A 15,432-nucleotide genomic window follows, 5' to 3' on the forward strand; every position below is an offset into this window, starting at 1 on the left:
CCTGTTCACACAATCTCGTCTTCAGAAATCATTGTCATCTCCACTACAGAATGTGCCATTTTTTCACTGAATCTGTACTGCAGGCAGTCTATCGTTACACAACTAGTAAATGTCCAAGTAACCCAATGCTGGTTTTCAGCGACATGTTCACACTCCCAGACGGGATGTTAATTTGGATATCCACAGAACCCTGTTCTTCTCTACGTTTTCCTGTCCACAAAACCCAGCCTTCAGAAATCATTGGAATCTGAACTACAGAATGTACCATTCGTTCACTGCGAATCTGGAATTCTTCTGACTCTCCACCCCTGGCCGGTTTTCATTACATCACTTGGGTGAGTCCAAGTTACACAATAGTGGTTTTCTGCGGCCTGTTCACACTGGCATCCGTGCTGTTTAATTGGCTATCAACTCAAAAATGGTCAGCTCTTCATTTTCCTGTCCACACTATCCAGACTTCAGAAGTCATTGGAAACTCCACTAGAGAATGTTCCTTTCATTCACTGCGAATCTGGAATTCATCAGAATCTGCACTCCAGGCAGGCTTTCGTTACACCACTCTTCAAAGTGCAAGTAACCCAAGGCTGGTTTTCAGCGGCTTTTTCACACTCGAAGCCATGCACTTCAATTGGCTATCCAGGGAACCCTGCTCCGCTCTTTATTTTCCTGTCCACTTAACCCTGTTTTCAGAAATCATTGGAATCTCCACGACAGAGTGTTCACTAATTCACTGCCAATCTGGAATTCATTTGACTCTCCACTCCAGGCAGGTTTTCCTTACACCACTCTTGAATGTCCAGGGAACCCAATTCTGGTATTCTGCGGCCTGTTCATACTCGCAGCAGTGCTGCTCAATATGCTATCCACTCAAACCTGGGCAGCTCGGTATTTTCTTGTTCACACAATCCAGACTGCAGAAATCATTGCAATCTCCACTACAGAATGTTCCTTTCATTCACTCCGAATCTGAAATTCATCTGAATCTGCACTCCAGGCAGGCTTTGGTTACACCACTGGTAAATGTCCAAGTAAGAACAGGTTGATTTTCAGCGGCCTTTTCACACTCACAACTGTGATGTTCAATAGGCTATGAATTCAACCCTGGTCAGCACTTCATTTTCCTGTGCACAGAATCCAGTCTTCAGAAATCATTGGAATCTCCACTACGGAATGTTCCACTCATTCACTGCGAATCTGGAATTCATGTGAATCTCCACTCCCGGCAGGTTTTCTTTACACCACTGATGAAATTCCAAGGAACCCAGAGCTGGTTTTCAGCGGCCTGTTAAAACTCACGGCCGTGCTGTTCAATTGGCTATCCTCTCAACCCTGGTCAGCTCTTCATTTTCCTGACCACATAACCCAGCCTTCAGAAATCATTGGAATCTGCGCTACACAATGTTCCATTCATTCACTGCGAATCTGGATTCTTCTGACTCTCCACTCCAGGCCGGTTTTCCTTATACCACCTGGGAAAGTCCAAGTAACACAATAGTGGTTTTCTGCGGCCTGTTCAAACTCCATCCGTGCTGTTCAATTGGCTATCCACACAACTCTGGTCAGCTCTTCATGTTCCTGTCCACACCATCTAGGCTTCTTAAGTTATCGGAATCCCCACTACAGAATGTTCCTTTCCTTCACTGGGAATCTGGAATTCTTCTGAATCCGCACTCCAGGCAGGCTTTCGTTACACCACTGGTCAATGTCCAAGTAACCCAATGCTAGTTTTAAGTGGCCTTTTCATACTCGCATACGTGCAGTACAATAGGCTCTCTATTCTAACCTGAACAGCCCTGCATTTTCCTGTTCACACAATCTCGTCTTCAGAAATCATTGTCATCTCCACTACAGAATGTGCCATTTTTTCACTGAATCTGCACTGCAGGCAGTCTATCGTTACACAACTAGTAAATGTCCAAGTAACCCAATGCTGGTTTTCAGCGACATGTTCACACTCCCAGACGGGATGTTAATTTGGATATCCACAGAACCCTGTTCTTCTCTACGTTTTCCTGTCCACAAAACCCAGCCTTCAGAAATCATTGGAATCTGAACTACAGAATGTACCATTCGTTCACTGCGAATCTGGAATTCTTCTGACTCTCCACCCCTGGCCGGTTTTCATTACATCACTTGGGTGAGTCCAAGTTACACAATAGTGTTTTTCTGCGGCCTGTTCACACTGGCATCCGTGCTGTTTAATTGGCTATCAACTCAAAAATGGTCAGCTCTTCATTTTCCTGTCCACACTATCCAGACTTCAGAAGTCATTGGAAACTCCACTAGAGAATGTTCCTTTCATTCACTGCGAATCTGGAATTCATCAGAATCTGCACTCCAGGCAGGCTTTCGTTACACCACTCTTCAAAGTGCAAGTAACCCAATGCTGGTTTTCAGCGGCTTTTTCACACTCGAAGCCATGCACTTCAATTGGCTATCCAGGGAACCCTGCTCCGCTCTTTATTTTCCTGTCCACTTAACCCTGTTTTCAGAAATCATTGGAATCTCCACGACAGAGTGTTCACTAATTCACTGCCAATCTGGAATTCATTTGACTCTCCACTCCAGGCAGGTTTTCCTTACACCACTCTTGAATGTCCAGGGAACCCAATTCTGGTATTCTGCGGCCTGTTCATACTCGCAGCAGTGCTGCTCAATATGCTATCCACTCAAACCTGGGCAGCTCGGTATTTTCTTGTTCACACAATCCAGACTGCAGAAATCATTGCAATCTCCACTACAGAATGTTCCTTTCATTCACTCCGAATCTGAAATTCATCTGAATCTGCACTCCAGGCAGGCTTTGGTTACACCACTGGTAAATGTCCAAGTAAGAAAATGCTGGTTTTCAGCGGCCTTTTCACACTCACAACTGTGATGTTCAATAGGCTATGAATTCAACCCTGGTCAGCACTTCATTTTCCTTTGCACAGAATCCAGTCTTCAGAAATCAGTGGAATCTCCACTACAGAATGTTCCACTCATTCACTGCGAATCTGGAATTCATCTGAATCTGCACTCCAGGCAGGCTTGCGTTACACCACTGGTAAATGTCCAAGTAAGAACAGGTTGGTTTTCAGCGGCCTTTTCACACTCACAACTGTGATGTTCAATAGGCTATGAATTCAACCCTGGTCAGCACTTCATTTTCCTGTGCACAGAATCCAGTCTTCAGAAATCATTGGAATCTCCACTACAGAATGTTCCACTCATTCACTGCGAATCTGGAATTCATGTGAATCTCCACTCCCGGCAGGTTTTCTTTACACCACTGATGAAATTCCAAGGAACCCAGAGGTGGTTTTCAGCGGCCTGTTAAAACTCACGGCCGTGCTGTTCAATTGGCTATCCTCTCAACCCTGGTCAGCTCTTCATTTTCCTGACCACATAACCCAGCCTTCAGAAATCATTGGAATCTGCGCTACACAATGTTCCATTCATTCACTGCGAATCTGGATTCTTCTGACTCTCCACTCCAGGCCGGTTTTCGTTATACCACTTGGGAAAGTCCAAGTAACACAATAGTGGTTTTCTGCGGCCTGTTCAAACTCCATCCGTGCTGTTCAATTGGCTATCCACTCAACTCTGGTCAGCTCTTCCTTTTCCTGTCCACACCATCTAGGCTTCTTAAGTTATCGGAATCCCCACTACAGAATGTTCCTTTCCTTCACTGGGAATCTGGAATTCTTCTGAATCCGCACTCCAGGCAGGCTTTCGTTACACCACTGGTCAATGTCCAAGTAACCCAATGCTAGTTTTAAGTGGCCTTTTCATACTCGCATACGTGCAGTACAATAGGCTCTCTATTCTAACCTGAACAGCCCTGCATTTTCCTGTTCACACAATCTCGTCTTCAGAAATCATTGTCATCTCCACTACAGAATGTGCCATTTTTTCACTGAATCTGCACTGCAGGCAGTCTATCGTTACACAACTAGTAAATGTCCAAGTAACCCAATGCTGGTTTTCAGCGACCTGTTCACACTCCCAGACGGGATGTTAATTTGGATATCCACAGAACCCTGTTCTTCTCTACGTTTTCCTGTCCACAAAACCCAGCCTTCAGAAATCATTGGAATCTGAACTACAGAATGTACCATTCGTTCACTGCGAATCTGGAATTCTTCTGACTCTCCACCCCTGGCCGGTTTTCATTACATCACTTGGGTGAGTCCAAGTTACACAATAGTGGTTTTCTGTGGCCTGTTCACACTGGCATCCGTGCTGTTTAATTGGCTATCAACTCAAAAATGGTCAGCTCTTCATTTTCCTGTCCACACTATCCAGACTTCAGAAGTCATTGGAAACTCCACTAGAGAATGTTCCTTTCATTCACTGCGAATCTGGAATTCATCAGAATCTGCACTCCAGGCAGGCTTTCGTTACACCACTCTTCAAAGTGCAAGTAACCCAATGCTGGTTTTCAGCGGCTTTTTCACACTCGAAGCCATGCACTTCAATTGGCTATCCAGGGAACCCTGCTCCGCTCTTTATTTTCCTGTCCACTTAACCCTGATTTCAGAAATCATTGGAATCTCCACGACAGAGTGTTCACTAATTCACTGCCAATCTGGAATTCATTTGACTCTCCACTCCAGGCAGGTTTTCCTTACACCACTCTTGAATGTCCAGGGAACCCAATTCTGGTATTCTGCGGCCTGTTCATACTCGCAGTAGTGCTGCTCAATATGCTATCCACTCAAACCTGGGCAGCTCGGTATTTTCTTGTTCACACAATCCAGACTGCAGAAATCATTGCAATCTCCACTACAGAATGTTCCTTTCATTCACTCCGAATCTGAAATTCATCTGAATCTGCACTCCAGGCAGGCTTTGGTTACACCACTGGTAAATGTCCAAGTAAGAAAATGCTGGTTTTCAGCGGCCTTTTCACACTCACAACTGTGATGTTCAATAGGCTATGAATTCAACCCTGGTCAGCACTTCATTTTCCTTTGCACAGAATCCAGTCTTCAGAAATCAGTGGAATCTCCACTACAGAATGTTCCACTCATTCACTGCGAATCTGGAATTCATCTGAATCTGCACTCCAGGCAGGCTTGCGTTACACCACTGGTAAATGTCCAAGTAAGAACAGGTTGGTTTTCAGCGGCCTTTTCACACTCACAACTGTGATGTTCAATAGGCTATGAATTCAACCCTGGTCAGCACTTCATTTCCCTGTGCACAGAATCCAGTCTTCAGAAATCATTGGAATCTCCACTACAGAATGTTCCACTCATTCACTGCGAATCTGGAATTCATGTGAATCTCCACTCCCGGCAGGTTTTCTTTACACCACTGATGAAATTCCAAGGAACCCAGAGCTGGTTTTCAGCGGCCTGTTAAAACTCACGGCCGTGCTGTTCAATTGGCTATCCTCTCAACCCTGGTCAGCTCTTCATTTTCCTGACCACATAACCCAGCCTTCAGAAATCATTGGAATCTGCGCTACACAATGTTCCATTCATTCACTGCGAATCTGGATTCTTCTGACTCTCCACTCCAGGCCGGTTTTCGTTATACCACTTGGGAAAGTCCACGTAACACAATAGTGGTTTTCTGCGGCCTGTTCAAACTCCATCCGTGCTGTTCAATTGGCTATCCACTCAACTCTGGTCAGCTCTTCCTTTTCCTGTCCACACCATCTAGGCTTCTTAAGTTATCGGAATCCCCACTACAGAATGTTCCTTTCCTTCACTGGGAATCTGGAATTCTTCTGAATCCGCACTCCAGGCAGGCTTTCGTTACACCACTGGTCAATGTCCAAGTAACCCAATGCTAGTTTTAAGTGGCCTTTTCATACTCGCATACGTGCAGTACAATAGGCTCTCTATTCTAACCTGAACAGCCCTGCATTTTCCTGTTCACACAATCTCGTCTTCAGAAATCATTGTCATCTCCACTACAGAATGTGCCATTTTTTCACTGAATCTGCACTGCAGGCAGTCTATCGTTGCACAACTAGTAAATGTCCAAGTAACCCAATGCTGGTTTTCAGCGACATGTTCACACTCCCAGACGGGATGTTAATTTGGATATCCACAGAACCCTGTTCTTCTCTACGTTTTCCTGTCCACAAAACCCAGCCTTCAGAAATCATTGGAATCTGAACTACAGAATGTACCATTCGTTCACTGCGAATCTGGAATTCTTCTGACTCTCCACCCCTGGCCGGTTTTCATTACATCACTTGGGTGAGTCCAAGTTACACAATAGTGGTTTTCTGTGGCCTGTTCACACTGGCATCCGTGCTGTTTAATTGGCTATCAACTCAAAAATGGTCAGCTCTTCATTTTCCTGTCCACACTATCCAGACTTCAGAAGTCATTGGAAACTCCACTAGAGAATGTTCCTTTCATTCACTGCGAATCTGGAATTCATCAGAATCTGCACTCCAGGCAGGCTTTCGTTACACCACTCTTCAAAGTGCAAGTAACCCAATGCTGGTTTTCAGCGGCTTTTTCACACTCGAAGCCATGCACTTCAATTTGCTATCCAGGGAACCCTGCTCCGCTCTTTATTTTCCTGTCCACTTAACCCTGTTTTCAGAAATCATTGGAATCTCCACGACAGAGTGTTCACTAATTCACTGCCAATCTGGAATTCATTTGACTCTCCACTCCAGGCAGGTTTTCCTTACACCACTCTTGAATGTCCAGGGAACCCAATTCTGGTATTCTGTGGCCTGTTCATACTCGCAGTAGTGCTGCTCAATATGCTATCCACTCAAACCTGGGCAGCTCGGTATTTTCTTGTTCACACAATCCAGACTGCAGAAATCATTGCAATCTCCACTACAGAATGTTCCTTTCATTCACTCCGAATCTGAAATTCATCTGAATCTGCACTCCAGGCAGGCTTTGGTTACACCACTGGTAAATGTCCAAGTAAGAAAATGCTGGTTTTCAGCGGCCTTTTCACACTCACAACTGTGATGTTCAATAGGCTATGAATTCAACCCTGGTCAGCACTTCATTTTCCTTTGCACAGAATCCAGTCTTCAGAAATCAGTGGAATCTCCACTACAGAATGTTCCACTCATTCACTGCGAATCTGGAATTCATCTGAATCTGCACTCCAGGCAGGCTTGCGTTACACCACTGGTAAATGTCCAAGTAAGAACAGGTTGGTTTTCAGCGGCCTTTTCACACTCACAACTGTGATGTTCAATAGGCTATGAATTCAACCCTGGTCAGCACTTCATTTTCCTGTGCACAGAATCCAGTCTTCAGAAATCATTGGAATCTCCACTACAGAATGTTCCACTCATTCACTGCGAATCTGGAATTCATGTGAATCTCCACTCCCGGCAGGTTTTCTTTACACCACTGATGAAATTCCAAGGAACCCAGAGCTGGTTTTCAGCGGCCTGTTAAAACTCACGGCCGTGCTGTTCAATTGGCTATCCTCTCAACCCTGGTCAGCTCTTCATTTTCCTGACCACATAACCCAGCCTTCAGAAATCATTGGAATCTGCGCTACACAATGTTCCATTCATTCACTGCGAATCTGGATTCTTCTGACTCTCCACTCCAGGCCGGTTTTCGTTATACCACTTGGGAAAATCCAAGTAACACAATAGTGGTTTTCTGCGGCCTGTTCAAATTCCATCCGTGCTGTTCAATTGGCTATCCACTCAACTCTGGTCAGCTCTTCCTTTTCCTGTCCACACCATCTAGGCTTCTTAAGTTATCGGAATCCCCACTACAGAGTGTTCCTTTCCTTCATTGGGAATCTGGAATTCTTCTGAATACGCACTCCAGGCAGGCTTTCGTTACACCACTGGTCAATGTCCAAGTAACCCAATGCTAGTTTTAAGTGGCCTTTTCATACTCGCATACGTGCAGTACAATAGGCTCTCTATTCTAACCTGAACAGCCCTGCATTTTCCTGTTCACACAATCTCGTCTTCAGAAATCATTGTCATCTCCACTACAGAATGTGCCATTTTTTCACTGAATCTGCACTGCAGGCAGTCTATCATTACACAACTAGTAAATGTCCAAGTAACCCAATGCTGGTTTTCAGCGACATGTTCACACTCCCAGACGGGATGTTAATTTGGATATCCACAGAACCCTGTTCTTCTCTACGTTTTCCTGTCCACAAAACCCAGCCTTCAGAAATCATTGGAATCTGAACTACAGAATGTACCATTCGTTCACTGCGAATCTGGAAATCTTCTGACTCTCCACCCCTGGCCGGTTTTCATTACATCACTTGGGTGAGTCCAAGTTACACAATAGTGGTTTTCTGTGGCCTGTTCACACTGGCATCCGTGCTGTTTAATTGGCTATCAACTCAAAAATGGTCAGCTCTTGATTTTCCTGTCCACACTATCCAGACTTCAGAAGTCATTGGAAACTCCACTAGAGAATGTTCCTTTCATTCACTGCGAATCTGGAATTCATCAGAATCTGCACTCCAGGCAGGCTTTCGTTACACCACTCTTCAAAGTGCAAGTAACCCAATGCTGGTTTTCAGCGGCTTTTTCACACTCGAAGCCATGCACTTCAATTGGCTATCCAGGGAACCCTGCTCCGCTCTTTATTTTCCTGTCCACTTAACCCTGTTTTCAGAAATCATTGGAATCTCCACGACAGAGTGTTCACTAATTCACTGCCAATCTGGAATTCATTTGACTCTCCACTCCAGGCAGGTTTTCCTTACACCACTCTTGAATGTCCAGGGAACCCAATTCTGGTATTCTGTGGCCTGTTCATACTCGCAGCAGTGCTGCTCAATATGCTATCCACTCAAACCTGGGCAGCTCGGTATTGTCTTGTTCACACAATCCAGACTGCAGAAATCATTGCAATCTCCACTACAGAATGTTCCTTTCATTCACTCCGAATCTGAAATTCATCTGAATCTGCACTCCAGGCAGGCTTTGGTTACACCACTGGTAAATGTCCAAGTAAGAAAATGCTGGTTTTCAGCGGCCTTTTCACACTCACAACTGTGATGTTCAATAGGCTATGAATTCAACCCTGGTCAGCACTTCATTTTCCTTTGCACAGAATCCAGTCTTCAGAAATCAGTGGAATCTCCACTACAGAATGTTCCACTCATTCACTGCGAATCTGGAATTCATCTGAATCTGCACTCCAGGTAGGCTTGCGTTACACCACTGGTAAATGTCCAAGTAAGAACAGGTTGGTTTTCAGCGGCCTTTTCACACTCACAACTGTGATGTTCAATAGGCTATGAATTCAAACCTGGTCAGCACTTCATTTTCCTGTGCACAGAATCCAGTCTTCAGAAATCATTGGAATCTCCACTACGGAATGTTCCACTCATTCACTGCGAATCTGGAATTCATGTGAATCTCCACTCCCGGCAGGTTTTCTTTACACCACTGATGAAATTCCAAGGAACCCAGAGCTGGTTTTCAGCGGCCTGTTAAAACTCACGGCCGTGCTGTTCAATTGGCTATCCTCTCAACCCTGGTCAGCTCTTCATTTTCCTGACCACATAACCCAGCCTTCAGAAATCATTGGAATCTGCGCTACACAATGTTCCATTCATTCACTGCGAATCTGGATTCTTCTGACTCTCCACTCCAGGCCGGTTTTCGTTATACCACTTGGGAAAGTCCAAGTAACACAATAGTGGTTTTCTGCGGCCTGTTCAAACTCCATCCGTGCTGTTCAATTGGCTATCCACTCAACTCTGGTCAGCTCTTCCTTTTCCTGTCCACACCATCTAGGCTTCTTAAGTTATCAGAATCCCCACTACAGAATGTTCCTTTCCTTCACTGGGAATCTGGAATTCTTCTGAATCCGCACTCCAGGCAGGCTTTCGTTACACCACTGGTCAATGTCCAAGTAACCCAATGCTAGTTTTAAGTGGCCTTTTCATACTCGCATACGTGCAGTACAAAAGGCTCTCTATTCTAACCTGAACAGCCCTGCATTCTCCTGTTCACACAATCTCGTCTTCAGAAATCATTGTCATCTCCACTACAGAATGTGCCATTTTTTCACTGAATCTGCACTGCAGGCAGTCTATCGTTACACAACTAGTAAATGTCCAAGTAACCCAATGCTGGTTTTCAGCGACATGTTCACACTCCCAGACGGGATGTTAATTTGGATATCCACAGAACCCTGTTCTTCTCTACGTTTTCCTGTCCACAAAACCCAGCCTTCAGAAATCATTGGAATCTGAACTACAGAATGTACCATTCGTTCACTGCGAATCTGGAATTCTTCTGACTCTCCACCCCTGGCCGGTTTTCATTACATCACTTGGGTGAGTCCAAGTTACACAATAGTGGTTTTCTCCGGCCTGTTCACACTGGCATCCGTGCTGTTTAATTGGCTATCAACTCAAAAATGGTCAGCTCTTCATTTTCCTGTCCACACTATCCAGACTTCAGAAGTCATTGGAAACTCCACTAGAGAATGTTCCTTTCATTCACTGCGAATCTGGAATTCATCAGAATCTGCACTCCAGGCAGGCTTTCGTTACACCACTCTTCAAAGTGCAAGTAACCCAATGCTGGTTTTCAGCGGCTTTTTCACACTCGAAGCCATGCACTTCAATTGGCTATCCAGGGAACCCTGCTCCGCTCTTTATTTTCCTGTCCACTTAACCCTGTTTTCAGAAATCATTGGAATCTCCACGACAGAGTGTTCACTAATTCACTGCCAATCTGGAATTCATTTGACTCTCCACTCCAGGCAGGTTTTCCTTACACCACTCTTGAATGTCCAGGGAACCCAATTCTGGTATTCTGTGGCCTGTTCATACTCGCAGCAGTGCTGCTCAATATGCTATCCACTCAAACCTGGGCAGCTCGGTATTTTCTTGTTCACACAATCCAGACTGCAGAAATCATTGCAATCTCCACTACAGAATGTTCCTTTCATTCACTCCGAATCTGAAATTCATCTGAATCTGCACTCCAGGCAGGCTTTGGTTACACCACTGGTAAATGTCCAAGTAAGAAAATGCTGGTTTTCAGCGGCCTTTTCACACTCACAACTGTGATGTTCAATAGGCTATGAATTCAACCCTGGTCAGCACTTCATTTTCCTTTGCACAGAATCCAGTCTTCAGAAATCAGTGGAATCTCCACTACAGAATGTTCCACTCATTCACTGCGAATCTGGAATTCATCTGAATCTGCACTCCAGGCAGGCTTGCGTTACACCACTGGTAAATGTCCAAGTAAGAACAGGTTGGTTTTCAGCGGCCTTTTCACACTCACAACTGTGATGTTCAATAGGCTATGAATTCAACCCTGGTCAGCACTTCATTTTCCTGTGCACAGAATCCAGTCTTCAGAAATCATTGGAATCTCCACTACAGAATGTTCCACTCATTCACTGCGAATCTGGAATTCATGTGAATCTCCACTCCCGGCAGGTTTTCTTTACACCACTGATGAAATTCCAAGGAACCCAGAGCTGGTTTTCAGCGGCCTGTTAAAACTCACGGCCGTGCTGTTCAATTGGCTATCCTCTCAACCCTGGTCAGCTCTTCATTTTCCTGACCACATAACCCAGCCTTCAGAAATCATTGGAATCTGCGCTACACAATGTTCCATTCATTCACTGTGAATCTGGATTCTTCTGACTCTCCACTCCAGGCCGGTTTTCGTTATACCACTGGGGAAAGTCCAAGTAACACAATAGTGGTTTTCTGCGGCCTGTTCAAACTCCATCCGTGCTGTTCAATTGGCTATCCACTCAACTCTGGTCAGCTCTTCCTTTTCCTGTCCACACCATCTAGGCTTCTTAAGTTATCGGAATCCCCACTACAGAGTGTTCCTTTCCTTCATTGGGAATCTGGAATTCTTCTGAATACGCACTCCAGGCAGGCTTTCGTTACACCACTGGTCAATGTCCAAGTAACCCAATGCTAGTTTTAAGTGGCCTTTTCATACTCGCATACGTGCAGTACAATAGGCTCTCTATTCTAACCTGAACAGCCCTGCATTTTCCTGTTCACACAATCTCGTCTTCAGAAATCATTGTCATCTCCACTACAGAATGTGCCATTTTTTCACTGAATCTGCACTGCAGGCAGTCTATCGTTACACAACTAGTAAATGTCCAAGTAACCCAATGCTGGTTTTCAGCGACATGTTCACACTCCCAGACGGGATGTTAATTTGGATATCCACAGAACCCTGTTCTTCTCTACGTTTTCCTGTCCACAAAACCCAGCCTTCAGAAATCATTGGAATCTGAACTACAGAATGTACCATTCGTTCACTGCGAATCTGGAAATCTTCTGACTCTCCACCCCTGGCCGGTTTTCATTACATCACTTGGGTGAGTCCAAGTTACACAATAGTGGTTTTCTGTGGCCTGTTCACACTGGCATCCGTGCTGTTTAATTGGCTATCAACTCAAAAATGGTCAGCTCTTGATTTTCCTGTCCACACTATCCAGACTTCAGAAGTCATTGGAAACTCCACTAGAGAATGTTCCTTTCATTCACTGCGAATCTGGAATTCATCAGAATCTGCACTCCAGGCAGGCTTTCGTTACACCACTCTTCAAAGTGCAAGTAACCCAATGCTGGTTTTCAGCGGCTTTTTCACACTCGAAGCCATGCACTTCAATTGGCTATCCAGGGAACCCTGCTCCGCTCTTTATTTTCCTGTCCACTTAACCCTGTTTTCAGAAATCATTGGAATCTCCACGACAGAGTGTTCACTAATTCACTGCCAATCTGGAATTCATTTGACTCTCCACTCCAGGCAGGTTTTCCTTACACCACTCTTGAATGTCCAGGGAACCCAATTCTGGTATTCTGTGGCCTGTTCATACTCGCAGCAGTGCTGCTCAATATGCTATCCACTCAAACCTGGGCAGCTCGGTATTGTCTTGTTCACACAATCCAGACTGCAGAAATCATTGCAATCTCCACTACAGAATGTTCCTTTCATTCACTCCGAATCTGAAATTCATCTGAATCTGCACTCCAGGCAGGCTTTGGTTACACCACTGGTAAATGTCCAAGTAAGAAAATGCTGGTTTTCAGCGGCCTTTTCACACTCACAACTGTGATGTTCAATAGGCTATGAATTCAACCCTGGTCAGCACTTCATTTTCCTTTGCACAGAATCCAGTCTTCAGAAATCAGTGGAATCTCCACTACAGAATGTTCCACTCATTCACTGCGAATCTGGAATTCATCTGAATCTGCACTCCAGGTAGGCTTGCGTTACACCACTGGTAAATGTCCAAGTAAGAACAGGTTGGTTTTCAGCGGCCTTTTCACACTCACAACTGTGATGTTCAATAGGCTATGAATTCAAACCTGGTCAGCACTTCATTTTCCTGTGCACAGAATCCAGTCTTCAGAAATCATTGGAATCTCCACTACGGAATGTTCCACTCATTCACTGCGAATCTGGAATTCATGTGAATCTCCACTCCCGGCAGGTTTTCTTTACACCACTGATGAAATTCCAAGGAACCCAGAGCTGGTTTTCAGCGGCCTGTTAAAACTCACGGCCGTGCTGTTCAATTGGCTATCCTCTCAACCCTGGTCAGCTCTTCATTTTCCTGACCACATAACCCAGCCTTCAGAAATCATTGGAATCTGCGCTACACAATGTTCCATTCATTCACTGCGAATCTGGATTCTTCTGACTCTCCACTCCAGGCCGGTTTTCGTTATACCACTTGGGAAAGTCCAAGTAACACAATAGTGGTTTTCTGCGGCCTGTTCAAACTCCATCCGTGCTGTTCAATTGGCTATCCACTCAACTCTGGTCAGCTCTTCCTTTTCCTGTCCACACCATCTAGGCTTCTTAAGTTATCGGAATCCCCACTACAGAATGTTCCTTTCCTTCACTGGGAATCTGGAATTCTTCTGAATCCGCACTCCAGGCAGGCTTTCGTTACACCACTGGTCAATGTCCAAGTAACCCAATGCTAGTTTTAAGTGGCCTTTTCATACTCGCATACGTGCAGTACAATAGGCTCTCTATTCTAACCTGAACAGCCCTGCATTCTCCTGTTCACACAATCTCGTCTTCAGAAATCATTGTCATCTCCACTACAGAATGTGCCATTTTTTCACTGAATCTGCACTGCAGGCAGTCTATCGTTACACAACTAGTAAATGTCCAAGTAACCCAATGCTGGTTTTCAGCGACATGTTCACACTCCCAGACGGGATGTTAATTTGAATATCCACAGAACCCTGTTCTTCTCTACGTTTTCCTGTCCACAAAACCCAGCCTTCAGAAATCATTGGAATCTGAACTACAGAATGTACCATTCGTTCACTGCGAATCTGGAATTCTTCTGACTCTCCACCCCTGGCCGGTTTTCATTACATCACTTGGGTGAGTCCAAGTTACACAATAGTGGTTTTCTCCGGCCTGTTCACACTGGCATCCGTGCTGTTTAATTGGCTATCAACTCAAAAATGGTCAGCTCTTCATTTTCCTGTCCACACTATCCAGACTTCAGAAGTCATTGGAAACTCCACTAGAGAATGTTCCTTTCATTCACTGCGAATCTGGAATTCATCAGAATCTGCACTCCAGGCAGGCTTTCGTTACACCACTCTTCAAAGTGCAAGTAACCCAATGCTGGTTTTCAGCGGCTTTTTCACACTCGAAGCCATGCACTTCAATTGGCTATCCAGGGAACCCTGCTCCGCTCTTTATTTTCCTGTCCACTTAACCCTGTTTTCAGAAAACATTGGAATCTCCACGACAGAGTGTTCACTAATTCACTGCCAATCTGGAATTCATTTGACTCTCCACTCCAGGCAGGTTTTCCTTACACCACTCTTGAATGTCCAGGGAACCCAATTCTGGTATTCTGTGGCCTGTTCATACTCGCAGCAGTGCTGCTCAATATGCTATCCACTCAAACCTGGGCAGCTCGGTATTTTCTTGTTCACACAATCCAGACTGCAGAAATCATTGCAATCTCCACTACAGAATGTTCCTTTCATTCACTCCGAATCTGAAATTCATCTGAATCTGCACTCCAGGCAGGCTTTGGTTACACCACTGGTAAATGTCCAAGTAAGAAAATGCTGGTTTTCAGCGGCCTTTTCACACTCACAACTGTGATGTTCAATAGGCTATGAATTCAACCCTGGTCAGCACTTCATTTTCCTTTGCACAGAATCCAGTCTTCAGAAATCAGTGGAATCTCCACTACAGAATGTTCCACTCATTCACTGCGAATCTGGAATTCATCTGAATCTGCACTCCAGGCAGGCTTGCGTTACACCACTGGTAAATGTCCAAGTAAGAACAGGTTGGTTTTCAGCGGCCTTTTCACACTCACAACTGTGATGTTCAATAGGCTATGAATTCAACCCTGGTCAGCACTTCATTTTCCTGTGCACAGAATCCAGTCTTCAGAAATCATTGGAATCTCCACTACAGAATGTTCCACTCATTCACTGCGAATCTGGAATTCATGTGAATCTCCACTCCCG

The sequence above is a fragment of the Sorex fumeus genome, unplaced genomic scaffold (genome assembly GCF_029834395.1).
Source record: "Sorex fumeus unplaced genomic scaffold, SorFum_2.1 ptg000019l, whole genome shotgun sequence".
Taxonomy (NCBI): domain Eukaryota; kingdom Metazoa; phylum Chordata; class Mammalia; order Eulipotyphla; family Soricidae; genus Sorex; species Sorex fumeus.